This window comes from Stigmatopora nigra, chromosome 9, assembly GCF_051989575.1.
Source record: "Stigmatopora nigra isolate UIUO_SnigA chromosome 9, RoL_Snig_1.1, whole genome shotgun sequence".
NCBI classification, from domain to species: domain Eukaryota; kingdom Metazoa; phylum Chordata; class Actinopteri; order Syngnathiformes; family Syngnathidae; genus Stigmatopora; species Stigmatopora nigra.
In genome coordinates this window covers 7,305,519-7,322,474 of record NC_135516.1, presented here as the reverse complement: position 1 = coordinate 7,322,474, position 16,956 = coordinate 7,305,519, and positions in this window count along the sequence as shown.

Below are 16,956 nucleotides of genomic sequence, written 5' to 3'. Positions count from 1 at the left end.
GTAGGGTGTGTGTGTTGGGGTGGCGGGGGCCACCAGAGGCTGGCGCTGTGTTGGGGATTCCACACCTGTGTTTGCTCCATTCCGATAATTGAGAGCCTCGTGCTATTTTGGGCGGCGTGCACAAAGTGGCTCACTCATATATATCTCGGGTTGAATAATCTTGGCTCCGAACTGGATGAGGCTGGAAAAGGTTGAAATGTGCGGATTAAGCGTGCAGGGGTGGGCAAATATGCAGCGGCATATGAGTGTGAAAGATAAACAAGCGGAACAGAGATGTATGGCTCAATTGTGACTGCCGCATTAGCATCGATAGGCCTCCCGTTTCCAACTACAAGTGGCGGAAATAAGTCTTTTGTGTGGAATGTGTTTATCAGGCTTTTTAGTGAAAGGTTCTGCACTGATTATGCATGTTTTTGTGTGATTTTACTAATGATTAGTTTACAAAAACAAGATATTTTAGACACTTCTATTCAGTGTTGAAGAACTTCTTAAATGTGTACTAATAATTAGTTTAAATTACTAATATTTGTACACTGCAAAAGCCGGTTTAATATAAGCTGAGTAAAGTAACTGCATGACTATATAGTTTAGAGTTTAACTGAATATCAATGACAACATTTAATAATTACCTTAGGTGATGATGTCCGCCTCACTCACAGTTCTGGGATTTAGGCTTGAGTCTGTAGTGGGTTCCAACTTTCCTGTGTGGAGTTTGAATGTTCTCCCTGGGCCTGTGAGGGTTTTCTCCTGCTACTCCGATTTCCTCCCACATCCCAAAAACATGCATGGTAGGCTGTTTGAACACTCTAACTTGCCCTTAGGTATAATTGTGAGATTGAATGGTTGTCTGTCTCCATGTGCCCTGCGATTGGCCTGCAATCAATTCAGTGTCCCCTGCCTGCTGCCCATAGTTGGGTGGAATAGGCTCCAGCATCTTCCGCATACCTTGTGAGGATAAGCGGTATGGAAAATCAATTTTCTATTAGCTTTGTGTGATTTACATTTATTCTAACTTGTAATGATGTGGAATTTTTCAGGCATAATTATGAAATGGTTTGGTAACTCATTTCATTCACCAATGCAAGTATTGGAAAACTAAGATTAATATGTCCATCATTCACAGATAACTTAGGAACACTATGTTTTTTTTTTAATCGTATTTCTCATTTCATTGACACAATGTACTTTCTTTTCATGTGAAAAAATACATGCATTTTGTCCAATTCAAATGTTTTGTATTAAATAAAATCTTTCATAATTTACCAAACAACATGCTATATAATAATGGATTGTATTCCCAATCTCACAGGAAAGAAATTGAGCAAAAAAACAAGTGGGAGACAATAGCAAGTCCCGGCAGTCACAGGTCAGCCGGAGTGCAGACCTCTGAGTCTACATAACAGTTCACTTTGGCTTCTGACGTGCTTCTCTCAGTTTTTCACACAATCCCCTTGAAAGTCTTAATTGATAGGCTTGCTCAGTGGCCATGAAACTCACCCCAACAAAATGTTCCAGATGTAATTAAATTTCCCTGAAAAATTTGCTCCGCCCACCATTCTAGCCGTGTGTTAAGTATTTGCGCCAAGCGACAATGATAGATTTAGCGTTATGTTACATGTTACATGACAGCCCCTACGTTCACCAGTTCATTATGATATTAATAGGAATGGGTTGAAAAGGCTAAAACATTCCTCACTTGTCATACGGCCTTAACCTTGTTAAACTTTTCAAAAAAAAAAAAAAAAAGCAACCAACCCCAAGGAATCCAAATGGGAACCATTTTTATTTAAAATGTGAACTGGCTGTCTATGCTAGCCTCGTAATTTATTACACAAAGGCGGGAATTGTGACAAATCATTCAGCTCAGAAAAGCGGGCTGTGGCAAAGTTCAGCAATTAGGCTGCTGCGTAAAAATGGTTGACTCCCCCAGCGTTGGGCGTATTGGATTTATGTTCGCTCGCCGGCTTTGCGCTCACGTTCAAAGGGCGGCTTAGGCGAGAGGGAGGTTGACACATGGGGAATGTCCACAAATATGGTGGAACACACGCATTTTGCAGTAAATCTGAACACGGAGAAATAGGGTGTTTTTTTTTTTGGAGCTGGGGGTGTGGGCTTTGGAGGTGGTCAGCGAGAGGGTGTTGAGTGAAGACATAGCTAAATAATCAACCCAAGACGGGGGTCAACTCTTTCCTAGTCATCTGAGGTACTAAAGAGCCCGAAGAATAGAGTAGATGGTGTTGCTTTTATAAAAAAAAAAAAGAGGTGATTTGCAACATGACTGTTTGGTAAAATAGTCAAATTACAAATCACCTCTTTTAGTTTTGCTTAGAAAAAGAAAACTCCAAATAGAAAAAGCAGCTCAGACATGTTATATTTTGACTTCCAGTCAGCCAAGCCTAAACCCTCTGTCAATATTTAGCTTCCATTTAATGGGGTCATTTTATGCTACTGTCTGAATGTGATGGCCAATGAGTTGCTACTTGCTCAGTGTCACACTTTTTTTTTAAGTATACGTACCTGGAAAAACTCTCAAATAAATATTGCAGCCTAATGCATTGAACAGCAAGAAAAAAAAAGTGGCTTTCCAAATATGGCTAACAATAACTTTAATTAATTTATGTGAAATGGCTTCTTAAAATTCAATGAACCCCTTCCAGATGTTGTAAATATAGATGTATTATTATTAAAACACGTGTTTAACTGATTTCCTTGAGTGTTCATACTCTGAGAGCTTTCTATTGGAGCTAAAGTTTGCACATGGTTTATTTTCTTCACTTTACTATGAGTGTAATCTGCAGTTTACCACAACATTTATTATTTATAATTTGTGCAAATGAGCCTAAGACAAATGGGCAAGACCAAATTCCAAGATTTGCCTTCTGTCATTGTTGTACTTCAAAATTAAACTTTTTAACTCCAAATTGCAGCTTTAAAAGTTATGAATGATATAACGTGTTTTGCAGTAAAGTTTGCGTGTGGAAAGTGAGTGGAGTACATCGGAATTCAAGCAAACAGGTTATTCCCTCACTGCATTGCTCACCAAACGGGCAGGTTTTACATTGTGTACCAGGGTGTTTTTTTTTTTTTTTTATAAGGTGACCTCTTTTTAACCCTTCTCCTCTAATGAAGACCAGAGACCCACTCATGCAATGTGTCATTCTATGCAATGTGTGTGCATAACACATCATATACATGCAGTGTATAAAAAAAAAAACTTGTCTAACAGTGGATTTGCAACAACTTATTTGAACAATTGCAAATACCTATATCATAGAGCTGTGGCACATATTGCACTGAAAAAATGGAAGTGTTGTTCTGTTCTGGACAAGCAAAAGTCCCCAAATGAGTACACACAAAACAGTATTGTACAAATTGAGTTACATCAACTATTTTGAATTCTAGCTATAAATAAGAACTAACAGGATGGTCAATGCTTCATCTGGGAATCAAGTGACACATATTGTCTACTCTTGGCAGAATACGATCAGGTCAGCCACATGTATATGTTGTACATGCATACATAGTAACACACACTTTTTTCAGACCTGTGTTCAAATCAGCAGAGTGGATGTCTACCATCATTTAGCCGTCAGAGGTAGAAACAAAATTGATGAGGAATGAAGTGTTGGGACCTGCTTGACCTTGTGCATGATTGCCTCCTAAATAGCCGAGACTGAAATTGGGCATTTTACACCCTGGCACCTGCCCAAGACCCAATTTGTCCCAGTATGGAGAGCAGCATGGCTTGAGTAGCATGCCACGTCAAATAGCAATTTCCTGGGCTCTCTCCAATACCTCTGTACATAGAACCTTGAGCACAGTACAGTACAGCATTTGTCAAAATTCACTTTGGATCAGTAGTGGATGTCCAGAATGATTAAGCCGTCAGCCTTCGGTCACATTACAGTCTCCATATTTAAGCAAAGTGTACCTCTATTTGAGGAATATGTTTTAAATTATGTACAGTACATTAGTACTAGTCCCAATAGTAGCACTATAGTAGCACTACAGGGACTTGGGCATAAGTACTATGTAGTATTTTGGCCATGTAATTTAATTTCAATAGTATATTGCAGTATATATTTATTCAAATTTACTATTACCTGGTACAGTATTAGACTCAAGTAAGCTCCTCCTATTGATGTTGATAGTCTCGTTTATTTTGACTGTGAAGGCTGAGAGTGATTGTTACCAGTTCATGCTTCAAAAGCATGTAGTGTACAAATTTATATCAGCCTTAGGTTAATGGATCAGCTACTGTAAAGTACATAATATGTGGCCCCTTACCTTTAGTTATTTTGTTAGTTTAGGGGTTTAATCCCAAGGCGCACCTTAGCCTCAACTGCACTGGAATTGGTGGGTTTAAGACCCTGAGCTGGGATCAGTTCAAGTGGAACCCAACCCCGAGGTGTCTGTTTGAGGCGTCTGGAACTAATCGATGAGAAAGAAGCATCTGTGGAAAAGATGTTAATGGAGGTCGGAGTCAGCGGGGCTACTGTCTCATGGCCCAGTTGTGGTATCACAGCGCTGCATTACCACCCAATACAGTGGTTGATCCAAAAAGTTGGCAACATGAGAATACTTTTACACTCATATTTCCCATGGTTGCTATTTTTATCACCACAGTTTCATTATTATCTTGTTTCGTCTTTCTGCATTCTCCTGCTCATACATTTTCTATCAATTTCTGTGCTAAGACCTTCCCCTCTGAACTCAATCCATAGTCTGGGCCTCATCTTGAGCCCCTCAGCTGCTGGTCTGCTCTCACACTAAACCCCTTGTTTATATCTGGGACGCAATTAAGTCCGAGCCAAGTAGAAGAGTCCCAGGGAGAGCGACAAGAGTGCAAGCTTGTGAGTCGGATTTCAACTTCAACGCTCGCCCACAGTCCTCCCTGCCCCATTTTTCTCCTTTACGCCTTTTTTTTACCTACCTTCTTTTTCCCCACACTATTACTTTTTCCACGTTTTTATTATCTATTAAATCCAGCAATAGATGGATGGATTTTCTGTTGGAGACTATTAAACGAAGATATGCAAAGGAAGCAAGACCTGACCACTTCTATGCAATTCCGATCAATATCAATAATAAAGCATAACATCAATTTTTACCATGCAATGAATTTAGAATCAATCACATGTGCAACACAATTATTTAAATGTATGCTTTATGCAAGTAGGATCCCCCCCATTGTTGTCCTGAAGAAAGTCCTTGTAGATGTCCACATGTGTGGTCCGGTGGCCCAGGGGAGCCATCTCACAATCCCAGACACACGTGTGCAGGCAGAAGCAGTAGTGCAATTCCGTGTAGGTAAACACAGATTTGACTGGCCACTGCACACACTCCTCACCTAAATGTTACCCAGTAAATCCAAAGCTGGAAGTGCTTATAGTAAGTTTGATTTCTTTTCCAAATAACTTATATCAGTGGCATATTTATAATAAAATAAGAACAAACAAAAATACTCTAAGAGTTTGGGATTGTACAGTATATTAAATTGTAGAAATTATAAAAAAAAAACAAGGGCTATAGAAAATGGTGGACATTGGTACCTCTATATACCAAATACATTTGTTCCTGCTGTGGTTTACTAACTTGGATTTTTCGTGAGTAGAGACACATTTTACATTGAAACGTGTGTCAAATCTTAATATTTTCCAATCCATTTATCCTCAAAATTGTCGCGGGGCGCTGGAGCCTATCCCAACTGACAACGGTCAGTGAATTAGGTGAGACTAACAACCATGCCTGCGCACAATCTTGAGTGATCAATCAGCCTACCATGCATGTTTTATGGGATGTGGGAGGAAACCGGAGTACCTGAAAAAAACCCATCAAGGCATGAAAAGAACATGCAAACTCCACAAAAGGAAGGCTGGAACCCACAACTCGCTCTCTAATCTTTGAGGCAGACATCCTAAACACTTTCTATCTTCGTGCGAGAGTGAGAAAGAACTTAATTGATTAATTACCTAATAATATTCAAGCAAAACTTAAATAACTGTCTCCCAAATCGACATAAAATAATGATTCTTAGCACCATCTTCAGGCTACAGGTGTTTCAGCACAAGTTTGCACTCTCTACCCTCACATTCCATTGAACATTGAATCATTTAGTCATGTCTGTCCTTGTTACACTAAGCAATATAGTAGTTTAATTACTTCTCCACTTCCAGTATCTCAGCACCCGGCTCCAACATTGCATCCCAACAGATGAAATGAGTGCTTCACTTTCACAAGACGGACACTCCAGGGATGTACAGCCTGTTGACTGACAGGCGGGATAAACAGTGGGAACGTCCCTGACCTCGCAACACCACTCTCCAGGAAGACGAATAGCCACTCTGGTGGCCCTGAGCAGATAAAATACACCCATACCTTCTTCAACACCATGTGTGACAGTCATCACGGGTGGCCTATCAGCAGGAGGCATAAAGAAGGGGTGGAGTGCAAGGGTGGGGTCAGGTGCAAGGAGGGGGGGGAGACACATATTAGAAACATATCAGGAATCAACCAAGTTGTATTCATCCTGCATTTTGAACTAATTAGTGACATGAAGTGAAAGAATAGTTGGTATTAGTCATATATATATTTAAAAAAAAAAAAAACAGTCACTTGTATATAGCATGAAGACACACACATATAATGATAATTGTAAACTCAACATCGTAACCATTTTTTGTCCAGCTAAACTGTTTAATTAAATATTTGTTTTGAATATGTTTTAATTTTTTCTAATCTCTATTGCATATATTTTTTAACTAGTTCTAGGATGCCATTAATAGGAACTCGGCATTACGTGAGTTATTACAAATATTGAGTATATTTCTTTGCATTACCACCCTCACTCACTACCTTCAAGAATTATTAAGAAAAAATAACAACATTGTGCAATAGAAAATTGGCAAATTAAGCAAACTAACGCAATTCAGCCTTTAAACTCAATCAATCTTTGATGCTTATTGGCTTGAACTAGCTTTAAATCTAAATTTTGAGATCTATGAGTTCTTTCTTTTGTCCGAACGAGTGAAAAAACTTGCATGCAAGTAGAGCTCGTGTGAAAAAGAGGAGGCCAGACCTTCAATTTCCTGTGTGACTATTTGCTGTGGACAGGGAAGGCCAGACCCCTGTGTAGCTATCAGAAATCAGCCAACAAATGTCCCTCGAGCCACCCCCTGCCCCGACGATACCCTCTCCCACCCCTCCTCCCCTTTCCTCTCAGCCCAGGCCCCAGGGCCGCTGTGGGTTAACCTCACTCAGCCATGACCAGAAAGCAGAGTGATATCTTACTCATCTAATCCCCCTTCAGTCATCATGCAATAAAGTATGCCTTGCGACCTTTGAACCAAGTCTGTACCACCACCCCCCGCCCCATCACACTCCCACCAGCAACACTCACGACCCTTCCCGTCCGAGGGCATGTAAAGACGATTGGAAGGACAGTTAGCAGCCCTTGAAACATTGTCACTGCCAAGTTTTTTTTACTGTTGAAGTTGTGTTAAATTCTTAACACATAGGCTGGCTAAAGCTCGATGTGGATTGGGTTCAACTCAAAATTCCCAAGTGGGCATTTTACTTCACGGCTCATGATAACAATAAATAGACAAAAAGGCAGCCAAAGAATTCCAGTGAAGTTCACGTTACTTCTGAGGAAATGCATCTTCTATGTTCAGGAACATTGACACTTTTACAACACGTTGTCAAAAAAAGGAGGCATAGAAATATCTTTGTTAGATTATTTCATTGATGGCCATCGATGGCGATCAATGCCATTGAAACTTGATCATTCATTTGTAGGTTTCTTGTATCCATGTTGAGCGAAATGCAGTCCCGGGCTTCTTAGAGAGGGTTCAGGGCTCCCTTGCACGAGCACATCTGGGCGTTATATCAAGCCTTTAATTAATCCTGAGTGAAGGCCAGCCAATGACAAGCTGACTGGGCAGGCTCCAGTCCAGGACATGGCCTGATTTATGACAAGTGTGCTCCAAACAGCATTGATTTATTTCAAAGTGAGCAAAGGAGAACGTAGAGGAGGAGTAAACTCTGGAGGGGAGGAAAAGTATTAGGAAATGGGGAGGAGAGGAATAGGTGTTACTCTTACTAAACAAAGTGAGTCTCTATTTATTTTTGTTAACAATGTTTCCATGTTCTATTTGTTCAAATCAATACACACCCCCAGGTCCACCACAACAGGGTTAAAAAATATCCCCTTAATTAATATTTCCAATAGTATCTCAGGAAAAATGTAATGATCCCCTTTTTCAGCATTTTATCACAGTGTAAAATTCTTTAGTGCATAAAATAAGCAATATTCCGAAAAATTTGGTTCATGAGTGTACATGATGACATATGATTTATGTCATTTACTCCAGATAAAACTTGTTTATTGTTCTGCTCACTTAATTTATTTCTCACAAGTACGCGCTGGCTGATACGGTCGTAATTCAAGCTTATGTGTGGGCCGCTTGACACAACAGAGGGAGCATCAAGACTTGAACTTTGTACCTCTATTCTTGTCCATTTTCTACAGCAGGAAGCAACATTCTGACATCTTAACTCATTTGCTACATGTCCAATTCATTCAGGATGGAAGGGTTGGCAGTGAACGATCATACTTTAGTGTCATTGAATACAGCGACAGATGTTCAAACCATTTGAATTGGGATGGACTGAGTGATCATTTACTGCTGGTTTGAAAGTCAATTGCTGCCAATGGCTGTGAGGCTACAGATGAACTGCTTTTCTTATAATAAATCAAAAAAGAGAATCTGAGAGAGAGTAGATTGATTTGACAATTTGCCATCTTCACTTAATCAGGTGTACAATGTTCCCTCTTTAGGCATGTTCTGTCAGTCCTGGTGCACTTTATAGTTTTACACTGTAGGCGTATGGTGTTGGGGCAGGGGATTACTTGTATGTTTTTTTTTTCGCAGTAAAACATCGAAATACCCTGGACCTAGATTATCAACTGTCCATATCCTATCCCGTTCAACTCCCCAGGTTGGGGACTCAAGGAGGTTGTCCTTCAAGCAGTTCATATGATCTAGCATGTGAATCATATTATGGGACGTAGTACCTGTGTGTGCATCTGTTCTGAACCAGGCATTCTTGTGGCTTCCTTGCACTCTGCAAAATAGTTGGTGATTGCTGCACAGGTTTTTACGAGTATCCGTCACTCAACATGCTTCCTAATGATAAGGATTTTATGACTCTACCTTTTTTGTATTTACCCCGTTGGACAAATTGCCAATCAATAATGTATGGGAAAAACAACTCCTTATCCTTCATCTTACCTTTATGGGATTGTGAAGAAAAAAATCACAGATTGTTTTGGTGACGACACTGCACCCATCCAAAGGATGACGCCCGGTCGCTCCCATTTAATTTTGCATGCAAAACAAACATACAGTGCGCATACCATAGTGGATGTAAAACCCATAATATTCCGTGTCATGTATAATATACTGCCTGTAAAACATAAAATTGTCCTGTTGCTATTCATGCATCTCAGGCCTCCGCTGGTGAGCAACTCTAAATCCAGCAGTCTACTGTGATTAATGGGCCTTTTTAGCGCTATCGTCTAGACGTCAATTCCCAAAATACCTTGGGGCGCAAGGAAACATCATTGTTGTTACAGGACCACCACCTACCAACCCCCTCCCACTTTCCATTTCAGTCTTTTGTTACTCTTTTACCCCCTATGAGTGCAAAATATAGTGGCTCTCTGGTTATTGATGATCCCATCAACTCAGTTAGGGGTAACACATGAATTTGAACTTAACTCAGTGACCTGCCTCTGAATTTTATGCGTGAAAGATTTCACTTGTAAAGTGAACGTGCGACCCTCTTTAGAGGTTGGGTGCAAATTAAAGGTCTGACAAATGAGCTCAGACAGTTTTACAGCCAAGGCTTTTGTGATTCTTTGCTTATTTTGCAGCTTTTAGTGTTATTTGAGGTGGTGACTACACAGGGTGCAGAATTTCACCAAATTTTCCTGGAAACTGTGACACGGTTGACTTTTAATGACCTGACATGTAACTTAAGATTGGTACAACTAATTGACAAGGTTGCAGCAACGCAACATTTTCTGATGAATCTGAAGGGCTGAGAGCCCAAATGAGCGTCATAAACACTGGTGTGCACATCATAGTAGATGGATGGTAAATTGGTGAGAGTACGTTCAAAGTTATGCTGTGAAAATTTGGAAGAAGAAACTAGCAGTAATGTAATATTTGTGCATATAAATCTCCAAAATTTATGAACAAGTCTACTTGTGGTCATCACCGCGCCAAAACTTGACACAAGTGAAATGTTGAGCTGTGATTTTGTGTGATTTAACCTAAAAATGGAGCAAATGACTTAATGTTAACCAGAAGATATCAACCCTAGAGAGAGTAGACAGGACTGTGACAGCTCATACCACAGTGAACTAATGATGTCTAGCTGAGTGTCAGAACCTGACGAGGTCGTAGATGAGAGAAGAAACTACAACCCTGTGACCGCAGGCTGAATTACTGCATGATGAATTTGCTCCCCGAGCCAGCCAGCAGGGTTCAGTTTGTCCCAAATCTCTCCGCAAGCATTTCACGCTTGCCAGAGGGGAAACAGAGCAACAGAGTGCAAGTCATTGCCAAGAGTGAAATGGGCCTGTTTGTGAAGTCGAGGCACACTCGTATCTCCCTCCCTATCGCGTTTGCCTTTCTGAGGCCAGAGACAGCCATTTTCAGTACACCCATGGGAATTGGGGAATTCAGCCTGCACCCCTAAGAATATATTTTTCACCAAGACCTCTGTTCATAGACATACAATCGCTAATACTGGAAGGAATGTGCTTTTTTAAAAATAGGAATGGCAAAAAAGAGAGTCTTGATTCTTGCATTGGGGCGGAGAGGTCGGGGAGTTTGGACCGCAGCAGCAAATAGACACTTAAAACATCTTCAGGGAGATGTTTTTTTTTCCCTTCTTCGTCTTTAAGACTTCCAATAAAATGTGTTACAAAATTGTGATCGTGTTTGAGCGAGGTGGCTCACTAAACTGCATTCATTAGTCAATTAATCACTACATTGACGAATGTGAAACTCCTTCCCGGAGCAATCAGTCACCTAATCATGCACTGTCAGGAACAAGGTTACAGTAGGGATCTATTTCTGTCCCTCGAGATGCAATCTATACCAACGTAGGCCTAAAAGTTGATTAGTAGGCTCCAAGGTGACTTTAATACCCAAATGTCATAAAAGTCAAGTGTCAAGTGGGAAAAGACACTACTAGTGGCAGCCTACTACAATAAGTTCAGGAGCAGGTTACCGTATATTAAAAACAGCCATGTTAGTGATCCACATATGGAAGTCTGGATGCGATCAGAGTCGAAAAACGCTGCTGCTTTTTATTATTAGAGTTAAGGAAGTTTACACAGCCGCAACCTCAAGCTGGATTACCCAAATAGTTGGTCTCCTTTTTGTTTTTGTCTTGGCATAGCAACCTGACCATCCAGTCCGATCAAACAAAGGATGAGGTCCTAATTGTGTTTGATTGATGACAATGCTCAGTGCTTTTAAAGGGATCACTTGCTTCCTTCCATAGTTATTGTGTATAGTATAAGCACCGATTTAATTGTGATCGAATATAGGACAGTTGTAGAATTTTAAATAATTTTTGGATTTAATGAAGATTACATGCTTACTACATTTGAACCGGAACTGCATCCATGTTCAGTGAAATTTTGATGACTGTGACTGTCAATGACATTAAATGAGTGATAATTATAATTTCTCATAGTGTAATAGAATATTTAGAGCAAGCCAAAATGCAATTTTCAAGATGATGTAGAATTAAATATTCAGTTACAGAAGCTTTTGAGATTTTATTTTTATTTACTAGAGATATATGTAGTGTTTGTGTAGGCTATAATTAAACAAAAAGTACAAAAACAAGCAAAAAGTAAAACACTGGTTGCTGTTGTGTAATGAAGACAGCAAACATTTGTGATAATAATTTACTTTGCACTTTGGAAGTGGACCATTCACATTTTTTTATACTAAATAGATTAATTTAACTGCCCCGTCCATAATTTCCATTCATATGATGTCTTTCTGTCCAAATGTCCATAAAGACCACTGTGCACAATGCTTAAAATACTGCTGGATTTTCAGATTCAACAATGTTCCGGGCATTTGACTCGCTGTTGCACAATCCCCAAGTTAGTCACAATCATATTGTATGTTTCTGTATGATATGCTTGGAGAAATGTGCAAATTGCATTTAAATCCTATAGTAAACTCATTACCGCACCAAAATTATATTTCACCAGCATGCAATGGAGGACAGTCAGACCTCATTTATGGTGTAAACATGCTTTAGCGTTTCCAGATTAACTTCATGTATCCGATTACCCTCTCTAGACCCCCTTACACGTTCCTACACAGGGCAGTTAAGGAACTCTAGCCCAGTATCTCAAAAGTGTTCGTCTGACTCCCAGTCCTTCCTTTTAATGAGGTTGGTTTTAAAGCATTACAGTTTATTTCATTCAATTCTCAGATTACAGCAGCACGCGCTACAGTGACAAATGCCCGGCCTGTTCCTTCACAGGATGTCTCGTGAAGCCCAAGGCCACAAGCGGCGAGAGCCGTCCATCAGTGACCGTTATTAGCAGAGACCACCAGTGAATCAGGGCCATTTGGTGGGCTTAATAACAACGTGCACGGGAGAAATGAGGGACAGGAAGCGCCGCCAGACAGGCCGGTGCTGAGAAAGGCACTTTTCAGTAATGGGGGTGGAGTGGGGGTTCTCCGTGGAAAAAAAAACATAGCGACAAGGCCTATCGGAGCTAAACACTCAGTATGGATTCCTTCCAAACATGACAATCAGTCCCGTTTTGGAAATAAAATGGCACATCCCGTAAAAGAAGGAGCGTGTTACGTCTGAAGACAATGCCCAACGGCGTCATGAAAACGACTCTGAAGGAATTCAACTGTCTCCTGCTCCTGTCCTCCAGGTGCTCAGTGGAGAGACAAAGCCAGTTTGACAGCAAACATTTGAGACCCTACACGTTTTAACTGCCCATCAACATGGGAGGCTTTCACTTTAGGGCCAGGGGTTTATTGCACGACAGCTTAAATGCAGCTTGGGTTTCAGTAAAGACGAGAAAGTCCGGGAAAACGTTTATATCAAATTTAAAAAGTCCACCATGACAATCTTGGAGTCACAACTCATGGAAAACTCAGCATTTGGCCCCGTTCAACAATGTGAAATATATACTTGCAGGGACTATTCTAGTGAGATGGGGGGAAAATATCCCTACATGGACACTGTCAGAAAACAATCAAAGTACTTCATTGTGCTTGACTAGTACAGTTTTCAATGAGGCTGAGCAACACTGCAACCAAAGAAAAAATGCTTTCCTATTATTTATTCTCCAGAAGCTATTGCACATGATTAAAAAGAAAAAAAAAAAATATGACGACATCTACTTCAAGTATTATTCTATTCATTAAAAATTAAGGTTTTATACAGTATATTGAGAGCAAAATACTAATGAAAAACCGTACAACATGTGGAAAACTATAGTACATTTCGAACACTTTAAAAATGTATGTGTTTTGATCATCGGTTCCCAAAAAAACTCTCTCACTCATTCACTCACTCATTCAGTGACAAAGTCTTTAGTAGGTTCCTCTGAGTGAAGAAAAAAAACCCCAATATAAATAATAAAAGGGTGTTTTTTGGCCCTGCTGGATTCTGGGAATTTTCGCCTTGTCCGAGATTCTCAGCAGTTCTGTGTTCCCTCCTGGCAAAACTTCATAAGAGGACTCACGCAGCTCACATATTTCGGCTTCAAATGATCTAGAAAAACACACTCCTGCTGGGTGGTAAAAAGTGGGCATGTACTAGACGTGAACTTGTGAAGACTCGGGTTTGTGTGTTTGTGCGCGTTTATGAGCTCATGTGACTTTATTTGTCTACAGCTTGCGACGGTGTTGACTCTCGATTGGGGCGCGTCAGATCCCACTGATTCCTTCGCTGCCAAAATACCAAACGTACTCGGCTCTGTTTATTTTCTCGATTAAATGAACCCAAACACGCTCTTTCACAGTAGATGAAATTTAGAATATTTCAAAAGGAGATTAAAAAGCTGTCGTAACCACAAATCAACTTGATCATCATGAGAGAAAGCGAAGCATTCTCTAACCTCGTCCAACCTCGCAGCTTTTTTGTTTAGGGTCACTATAGGCCTTTGGGTCAGCGGCCAAACTAAAGCTTTGCGGAATTCTTATTTCTCAGCGGAAACGTTGTACGAGAATCTCTTTGAGGCGGGCTTCGGGTGCGGAACAGATTGCCCAAGCTTTGCGAGACCACCCCCAAAGCCTGCCCTGGGGCCAGAAAACAACCTCCCAGACCTCAACGTTGTGCTTTTGAGTACAAGAACCAAAAAAGCGAAGTCTGTGGGCAGAGTAAGAAACACAAGAAGCTTGTTTGACACCGCAAAAAGCTGCACAGATGCTTCGTTCCTCTGACAGAACTGTTCAAAACTGACTGGGCTTAAATTAGCTCTCGGCCCAGGCCAGTCATCATCCATTTTCTACGCCGGCTGTCCTCAAATGGATACGACTATGCGAAAACCTTTCCCAGCCGATTTGAGCCGAGAGGCATGGACTGGCCCCTAGCCAATCGTAGGGCACTTCTAGACAAACGTTCCCATTCGCACATATGAAACTATTATAGCTCTTTCTGACCATCAGAATTATGTTATATCATTATATAAACACCAAATCTACCAAATAAAAGAATAGACTGTGATTTCCCAGGGAAAAAAGTTGGACTCTGACAATTTTTGTCTGTTAGTAAACACCAATAGAACATTACAATGTTTGACAACTTTTAGGCACTGTACTTAAATATTGAGTAAATAAGCTTTTTATCAAATGTAACACTTAAATACCAAAAATTGTTCCTATGTTTGGTGAGACCGTTGAGAGATTATGTAATGTGTTCACAATTTGATTTCTTAATAACATGTCTGGGATATTTTTGTCAGAATGCTCTTAAGGATCAGGAATTTTCTTTTAATTTGAACAATGTGATTTCTTGCTAAAATTACCTCAATTCTAATAGTGAACACCTATAAATTCACACTCTTTGAGGCATCACTAAATAATGCTTAATATATGTTATTGCTCCTTGCCCATTTGCAACCTCACAAAAAAAACTACATTAATAAAAAAAAAAGACTTTGATAACTTTTTATTATTAGAGTTATTGGTCAGGGAGTTTAGCTGCCCTTTATCCAACCCTAGTATATTTATAGATTCCTTTTTGCCCAGCATCAATGGGACAGTTCTTCCTGGTGTTTATTTACAAAACTATGGCACTGCTACAGCAAACATGATTTCTTTTTTAAAGACTTGTTTCCCCCCGCCCCCCAAGAATCCTGTACACGCAATGCATTTTTGAACTGCGTGGGACCTTCCCCATTCCCAAACAGCCAGGTGTTGTAAGAAAAATACAGGTGTCTGGAGAGCTGTGGGGGCTTACAAAAAGCCCAAAGAGGTGCCTTCGACATACGTTAAGTATAATTATGCCCGCCTCATGACTGACCACCTCCCACGGGTAAAAGTGGTAAGACCTGTTGCGAAAAGCGAGAGCATGAAGTCATTTCCTCCTCACGGGGGCCATGAAGTCTCGCGAATGTGTGGCACACCATTGTACCTTACCTTTCCTTTTGCATTTCTGGAGACAGTGATGTCAGTGGTGTGACCTCAGTCCTCCAAACTAAGTGCTGTAAAGTACCAACGAGGCTACACACAGGTGACTTGGAAATAATATCCTGACATTTTTATAAATACACTCCCTCAAGCCCTGTATTTCACTGATTGGGATCATTATGTGCTTAAGCTTGAGTTGCACTTTTTCTTCATCCTGCGACTCTTTTTTTAGAGAACTGCGTGTGAATTAATTTGTTAATGTGGAAAGTTTCAAACAACCAAAAGGGAACTGTGAGCACACGAGGAATATGTACAGAAACAGCTAGTCATTCATAAAGAAATGTTAAATAAAATAGAAAAGAAATAATCCGACTTAACCCTTTTCCACTTAGTGCTCATAACATGGGACATTTATTAAAAAGTGGCTTTTTCCTAAGTCAATATAATTCATTTTTTGTCAAGTTATTTCGCTGTTTTGGAAAATATTGATTCTAATATTTCTACAGACTTTGAGAATGTCAAAAAAGATGTTCACACAAAGGCGGATATAAGAAAATTATTATTTCTATTCATTCATTTTATGAAGCGCTTATCCTCACAGGGATCACCGGGGGTGCTGAATATAAGTCTAAGCACATCCCACACATAAATGCTCAGGAATTTTTTGAAACGCTTCAACAATCAGGCCGTTGTTGACTGTTTTTGGAAAGCATATTATTGGTGCGTCTGTTCCCCCATTTTAGTAATACCTCAGATAACTTCAGAAGTAGGCTTTTGTGGGCTTACAAATTTAGAATTTGCTCTAAATTTATTTTATTCTCAGGCTACAGCAGCACTCTGTGGGTGAAAAATCAACAAATACTGCCATCCAAGTCTTTTCTGCATACACCATGAGTTACTGTAAACCACGATCGTGTTTCCTTGCACATTTTCAAATTTAGGGGCTTTCCAACCTGTTCCAAAATATAATGATGTTATGCTATCACGTGTCAACAACACGGTCAGGGCTTAGGCAAGAAACAGTCGGTAAGGTGCGGTTTGGGTCCAAACTGGCACTTTTCTCCGGGGCAAAGGACGGTTGTGGTTTTTAAAAACACCATCTTTCTTTAGGGTTACAATCTGGAAGCGTGCTCCATCGCGCTCTCCTGTTGCAAGGCACGTCAAAAACAGTCAGTGAAAGTGTTCTTGAACCCATCCAACCTTGTGGACCCGTGTTAATACCAACGACGTCTGATTTCCCTCCATTGACACTTTGTTG